The following is a 7,987-nucleotide window of genomic DNA, read 5'->3' on the forward strand; positions in this document are numbered from 1 at the left end:
TACATTCTATTGTGTTTCGAGACTTACTCAACCTAATGTATTTACATTTGCAGCATTAATGTTGAGACTGTTGAAGTAACACCACTACCGCTATAGTGTCCAACTCCGACTGTAACTTCAGGCAGGCATCTGCATTGTATATCCCTGTTACATTACTGTGTCATCAGCATACTGGGCCATGGTTGAGGTCACGCATTTAGGTAAATCAGAGATGAATGCATTAAATAATAAAGGTCCAAAGATGGTACTTTGATATACTCCTAAGGTTACTTTAACGGTCAAAGATCGAACTCCATCAAACACAACATTCTTTGTTCGACCCTCGAGAAATGACTGCAACCATGCCAGTACACTTCCCCTGATATTCATCTGTCTTAATTTTAACAAAAGTCATTCATTAAGAAGTTAGTAAAATAACCACCTAATCGATACTTTATTATTGCCTCAGGCAAAATTGAATTTAAATTAGCACTTACAGGACATGTTTCGACCACTTAGTGGTCCTCTTCAGCTATATAAAGAAAGAATTGAAAAGAAAAAACATTAGGACAATAAGCACAAATAATAAAAGTTCTTTGGAGACTCCTTTGTTAAAAAATGGAGGTCATCACAACAGGACATCTTGCCTCTCGTTCTTGTTTGGAAAAGATGTTTATTCTGCGCTGTCTAGAGGGTTTGTCTTTGAGCGCGACCTGGTGAAGTAACGATGTGACACAGTCTGACAGTTCATGCAAAGCTCTGGAGAGAAGGGAAGTAGAGTTTTGTCGTCACCTAAAATGTCATGTGAGGGAGGAGGGAGATTGGGCTGTGCTTCTGCGATGTCGTGTTTGATTGTCCGTCTTGTCTGTTTTATGTGTACTAATTCCAAGTATTTACTAATATTCTTGTATAAGATGTTTTTTTGCTCATTGTTTTCGTTAAGATTCTCTTCACCGTTTTCTAATTTATCAAGAACGATGTGGATGTTTTCAAGGTTGTTCATTAGATTTCCTTTATTTATCATAGAGATAATTTTAAGGTCCTGTCTGATATTGGTGAATTTGTGGTTGGACTCTTTCATATGGGATCCCATGGCAGAGAATCTTTTGTATTTTTCAGCATTGACGTGTTCTTGATATCTAATTAAGAAGTTCCTTCCAGATTGTCCCACGTAAGTTTTTTTACATTGAGCACAAGTTAGCTTATAAATACCAGATTCCTGGAATTCGTCATCTTTAAGTTTATTCGCTTTATTGTGACTAAAGAACCTATGTTTCGTGTTGTTGTTGGTTGAGAAGGCTACTTTGGTGTTGTGTTTCTTGAATAAGTTGGTGATTTCGTAAATCTTCGGGTTATTAAAGGTGAATTTGACATATCCTTTTTCTTTTTCTGAATGGTGTTTAAGTTTAATTTGTTGTTGGTATTTGCATTTAGTACTGATTTTATTGGTGAATTTTAAAACTGAAACCGTTATGTAGGGCTTGCTGACGAATGAAAGATAGTTCCTTCTTTCTGTCTGTTTCTATTAACGGAATTTCAAAGGCTCTGTTGACAAAACTATAATAAGCAGATTTCTTTTGTGAGATGGGATGTAAAGAATCACTTCTGATTGTGGTCGGTGTAAAAGTGGGTTTCCTGAATATTTTAAATTGGAAATGGTTGTCTTTCCGAATTGTTTGGATATCTAGAAAATTGAGTATGCCTTTCTCTTCTTCTTCAGCTGTAAATTTTATGTTTGGGTCTAAATTATTCAAAGTATCTAGAATATTGTGACTGTCGTTGGTTTCCTTATTAATTATGGCATAGGTATCATCAACATATCGAAGCCAGAGATCAAGTCCTTTAATGTGGCCTACTATCTGAGTGTGCTCCAAATAGTCAAGGTATATGTTAGCTAAAATTCCAGAAGCCGGCGCTCCCATTGGTAGTCCATCTTGCTGATATATTTTATTATTAAAAGAAAAGAAATTGTGGTTCAAAACGAATTCCAAGATAGTTATGAAGTTTTCTATTTCGGGTATACTGATACGTTTGTGAACTAATAGATTCGTCTTTATAATCTCAGTGGTGTTTTTAATAGGGATGTTCGTGTACATGTCCTTGATGTCGAAGGAACTTGTTACATGAGATGAAGTTAACTTGAAATCTTTAATGGCCATGCAGAACTCTTTGGAGTTTTTTTATCGAAGATTTTGTAAAAAATACGTAGTTTTGGGTCAAGAACTCATGAATAAACTGGGATATTTTGTATGTGGGGCTTCTCCGAAAATTAATTATAGGCCTCATAGGTGCATCCTTTTTATGTAACTTAGGCATAGATCTTGCTTTAGGAAGTCCTGGATTCATATTAATGAGTTTTTGAATTTCTTGGTCGTTAAAAAGGAAGGAGCTTTGCTTCAGTATCCCTTTCAAATTCTTTTGAATTTTTAGGGTGGGGTCTTTCTCAATTACCTTTAATTTGTTGTTAGTGAAAAAAGTTTCCATTTTATTGATGTATTCGGTTTCATTTAATATTGCCATTGTTCCACCTTTATCAGCTTTCGTTATAACTATGTCACTTTGTCTAAATTTACGCTGAAGATCCTTCTCGAACTTAGTGTTAGCGGAATTGGTCAGTAATCGTTTATTTACGGAGGGAACTTTTTCTTTGCTTCGTACCGTACGTCATTCTGAATGTCGACTGGAAGGGATTGTATGGCCGTCTCTGTTTCTGCTAAAGTTTGTATTAATACTTGTCTGTTATCGAAACTATGCCCATTGTGATTAGGCTCTTTGGTTAATAATTGTAGTTCTTGTTCTGTAAATGTCGTGATCGACATGTTCATGATGGGGGGTGGGAATATTTCACAATTAAAAGAAGATTTAGGTTGATGCTTATTTAGATTTGTTGGGGCATTGTTTTTTAGGTTTTCTAACTTCTTATTTAAAGTTGTATGTTTCTTGTTTATTAGATTTTCAACTTTATCTCTGCAGTATTTTTGTACGGAATCGCATTCTAACGGGACTAAGTTAATTGAAGCAGAAAGGTGTGCTAGGTAAAGTTCTCGGTTGAGGAAGGATTTCTTCCTATACATAAATTTAATTTCTCGTTTAAGCCATATGCGCTTAACTGTTCTCTGTGTTTCTGCTTCAATTAACTTAGTCCCGTTAGAATGGGATTCCGTACAAAAATATGGCAGAGATAAAGTTGAAAATCTAATAAACAAGAAACTTACAACTTTAAATAAGAAGTTAGGAAACCTAAAAAACAATGCCCCAACAAATCTAAATAAGCATCAACCTAAATCTTCTTTTAATTGTGAAAAATCCCCCCCCCCCCATCATGAACATGTCGATCACGACATTTACTGAACAAGACTTACAATTATTAACCAAAGGGCCTAATCTCAATGGGCATAGTTTCGATAATAGACAAGTATTAATACAAACTTTAGCAGAAACAGAGACGGCCATACAATCCCTCCCAGTCGACATTCAGAATGACGTGCGGTACGAAGCAAAGAAAAAATTCCCTCCGTAATTAAACGATTACTGACCAATTCCACTAACACTAAGTTCGAGAAGGATCTTCAGCATAAAATTAGACAAAGTGACGTAGTTATAACGAAAGCTGATAAAGGTGGAACAGTAGTAATATTAAATGAAACCGAATACATCAATAAAACGGAAACTTTTTTCACTAACAAAAAATTTAAGGTAATTGAGAAAGACCCCACCCTAAAAATTCAAAAGAATTTGAAAGGGATACTGAAGCAAAGCTCCTTCCTTTTTAACGACCAAGAAATTCAAAAACTCATTAATATGAATCCAGGACTTCCTAAAGCAAGATCTATGCCTAAGTTACATAAAAAGGATGCACCTATGAGGCCTATAATTAATTTTCGGTGAAGCCCCACATACAAAATACCCAATTTATTCATAAGTTCTTGACCCAAAACTACGTATTTTATACAAAATCTTCGATAAAAAACTCCAAAGAGTTCTGCATGGCCATTAAAGATTTCAAGTTAACTTCATCTCATGTAACAAGTTCCTTCGACATCAAGGACATGTACACGAACATCCTTATTAAAAACACCATTGAGATTATAAAGACAAATCTATTAGTTCACAAACGTATCAGTATACCCGAAATAGAAAACTTCATAACTATCTTGGAATTCGTTTTGAACCACAATTTCTTTTCTTTTAATAATAAAATGTATCAGCAAGATGGACTACCAACGGGAGCGCCGGCTTCTGGAATTTTAGCTAACATATACCTTGACTATTTGGAGCACACTCAGATAGTAGGCCACATTAAAGGACTTGATCTCTGGCTTCGATATGTTGATGATACATATGCCATAATTAATAAGGAAATCAACGACAGTCACAATATTCTAGATACTTTGAATAATTTAGACCCAAACATAAAATTTTCAGCTGAAGAAGAAGAGAAAGGCATACTCAATTTTCTAGATATCCAAACAATTCGGAAAGACAACCATTTCCAATTTAAAATATTCAGGAAACCCACTTTTACACCTACCACAATCAAAAGTGATTCTTTACATCCCATCTCACAAAAGAAATCTGCTTATTATAGTTTTGTCAACAGAGCCTTTGAAATTCCGTTAATAGAAACAGACAGAAAGAAGGAACTATCTTTCATTCGTCAGCAAGCTCTACATAACGGTTTCAGTTTGAAATTCATCAATAAAATCAGTACTAAATGCAAATACCAACAACAAATTAAACTTAAACACCATTCAGAAAAAGAAAAAGGATATGTCAAATTCACCTTTAATAACCCGAAGATCTACGAAATCACCAACTTATTCAAGAAACACAACACCAAAGTAGCCTTCTTAGGTTCTTTAGTCACAATAAAGCGAATAAACTTAAAGATGACGAATTCCAGGAATCTGGTATTTATAAGCTAACTTGTGCTCAATGTAAAAAAACTTACGTGGGACAATATGGAAGGAACTTCTTATCTAATGAACAACCTTGAAAACATCCACATCGTTTTTGATAAATTAGAAAACGGTGAAGAGAATCTTAACGAAAACAACGAGCAAAAAAACATCTTATACGAGAATATTAGTAAATACTTGAAATGGGTAGACATAAAACAGACAAGACGGACAAGAGATATAATCAAACACGACATCGCAGAAGCACAGCCCAATCTCCCTCCTCCCTCACATGATATTTTAGGTGACGACAAAACTCTACTTCCCTTCTCTCCAGAGCTTTGCATGAACTGTCAGACTGTGTCAAATCGTTACTTCACCAGGTCGCGCTCAAAGACAAACCCTCTAGACAGCGCAGAATAAACATCTTTTCCAAACAAGAACGAGAGGCAAGATGTCCTGTTGTGATGACCTCCATTTTTTAACAAAGGAGTCTCCAAAGAACTTTTATTATTTGTGCTTATTGTCCTAATGTTTTTTCTTCTCAATTCTTTCTTTATACAGCTGAAGAGGACCACTATTTGGTCGAAACATGTCCTGTAAGTGCTAATTTATATTCAATTTTGCCTGAGGCAATAATAAAGTATCGATTAGGTGGTTATTTTATTTACTTCTTAATTATATTCATCGATACGGTCATGAAATGGACAATTTGTAAAAGTCATTCATGCGGGGTTTTAGATTTAGATTTCTCCTGGGAGAACTGCCTTTGCTATTAACTCTTTCCCACGGGTTGCGTACTAAAGCGTACTGGAGTCGCACATTGTCTCCCGCGGGTTCCATAGTAAAACGTCCTCGACATTCAAACTGACTTCCTCTGCCATCTGTCTGCCAAACATATAACTTTTTGGAGGCGGTGAATTCCCCACGCTTCCTTAGAAAGAACAGATAGCCGACTGACACATTGCAGCAACATGGCTGCTCATAATCAGTTGAGTGCGGAGGTTATTAGTTACAAATTAGATCAATATGTTGACAAATGCAATGGTAGTGATTTTGACGTTGTAGGTGTGATAATAAAAATGGTATGGGAAGCAGTTAAGACAGGATATGAATCTGAGAGAAATCGAATTGTGGCACAGGACAGGAAATGTTGATTCAGTTACCATGCCCTTTTAAAATATTAGGCCTACTTGTACAAAACGTAATTATCAGTTTTGATTCTCCAGTTAATTCTGCTTTGGACTGTGAGCCTCTACGTAATTACGTAATATTCCAACTAATGTCAGTTTATCTTCCAATCCCATTCAGTGAAAAATAGTTTATAATTTGTATGTCCGAGAGGAAGTATGATTTGCTACCTAATTATCTTCATCCGACGGATCCCGAAAATGAAATAAATTAAGAGATCCAGGGTAGATTCGTGCGTACTTTGCATTACCAAGAAAATAAGAGCCCCATCAGCTCCAGCAGTTCAGACGACTTCAAGAACAAGCAATTTAACTTTATGCACCATATTGGATGCTTCTTGATGTATCATTCTGAATGGGTGGGGGGGTTCTTGTGTGTAATTAGGTGATCTCATTGTCTCGTTTTAAAATAACTATAGTGTATTTTTCATTGTTACAAAATTTGAAAGCGATATCTTAGGTGGTTTTCACAGAATAAATTATTTAGTGAAGGTACTCCACAACTATATCTGACAAGCAAATTATTACCCTAGGTTTCGCCAGACAGTGAGTCAAAGAGAGTGCATGGGAAAGGGTTAAAGTATTACAGGATCTTTCACATAGCAGATTACCTTCCCGGAAGTATTCCCAGTCGTTCCATACATTTACATACGTGGGATGCGATACCGCCCGATAGTTGTCAATGAACGGTTTGACCCCTTTCTTGAAAATCAGAACTACATCAGCACTCTTCCAATCTTGAGGCAGTGATCCACAGTGAAGTTTGCAGAGATATGGTGCCGCTGACTCAGCATAGTCACAGAGTATACGGCTGGGTATTTCGTCAGGACCACTCGTTGCATGGGGTCGAAGCCTCTTCAAACGTTCGAGATGTAGGGGCTGGAGGGAGGGGCATTATATACATGTCCCCAGCGGATTGTATCTGGGAGAAATTCTGTTTACATTTTTCACTGAAGGCTGAGGCATTGTCTGCAGGCGTGGAGATGGATTTTCCGTTAGCTTGAAAGGAGCTTGGTGGAGCACTGGCACAGTTCCTTTTTAGCAGTTTACACTTTATTTATTATCTATAAATTTCATTTTTATTCTGTATTGAAGTGCAATTATACGAAGTAATTTATAGTTTACACTTTCCCTTTCTTTTGCAACATTTTCAAAGTGATGCTTGCCTTGACTATTTAACAGATGGACTGATTTGTTTTCTACAATCTACTGAAAACAAGAGTTTGAAAATAAGCTTTACTTTATTGTCAACAATCCACAAACACATAACAAAGAAAAACATTGGACATTACAGTCAATACATTTCTCCGAAAATATTTAAAAAATACGCTATTTTATAAGATATGTCAACTAAGCGATTTTTCGAAATACAATGCTTATATAGGAATTAGACAGGACCATTCGATTTCGCCATTATATCCAATACGTCCTTAAAAGCGATGTTGCAATAAACGGTTTCGACTGTACTTAAATCTTCAGTACAGAGTGAAAAACTCTTACGTGGATTTTTTATCATATCTGAGATGCCTAACTAATATTTCTTGGGTTATAGGTCAGCAAGTCTTCTCTCATTTGCCGACAGAACAGACTTGGAACCTCCAGATTGGTGGAGTTTTAAAAATATGGTGAGTGCTTGTTCATTGTATTTTATTAAATTGACTGTTAACGGCCTGTGATTCTTGCGACAGTGCTTCGTTGTTATTGAAGTTTGCAGCTGGTCAGGACTTACGGAGAGCTATTATGTTGACTATTTATGCCACAAATATATCTTGAAGACTGCTAATGTGTAAAAAACTGGCTCATAATGTAAAGTCATCGTCATTAAACCTTCCAGGATATTTTGGATGCAAAAAATTTTCTCCCAAAACTGGAGAGTTTATTTATCATAAAGACAGGAGAGATTCAGTAGGAGCGGGAGTA

The 7,987-nt window shown here is 36.0% G+C and overlaps 1 long non-coding RNA gene across 5 annotated transcripts in view; it reads left to right on the forward strand.

Annotated features, from left to right (window-relative positions):
• Positions 1 to 7,698, forward strand: part of LOC136885214 (uncharacterized) — a 28,035-nt gene extending 20,337 nt beyond the window's left edge. For all 5 annotated transcript variants that reach the window (XR_011018956.1, XR_011018953.1, XR_011018954.1 and 2 more), the window contains one exon: positions 7,620 to 7,698. This is a non-coding gene — a long non-coding RNA (uncharacterized lncRNA). The remainder of the gene's footprint in view (positions 1 to 7,619) is intronic.
• Positions 7,699 to 7,987: the final 289 nt, after the last annotated feature.

This window comes from Anabrus simplex, chromosome 14, assembly GCF_040414725.1.
Source record: "Anabrus simplex isolate iqAnaSimp1 chromosome 14, ASM4041472v1, whole genome shotgun sequence".
In the NCBI taxonomy this organism is placed as follows: domain Eukaryota; kingdom Metazoa; phylum Arthropoda; class Insecta; order Orthoptera; family Tettigoniidae; genus Anabrus; species Anabrus simplex.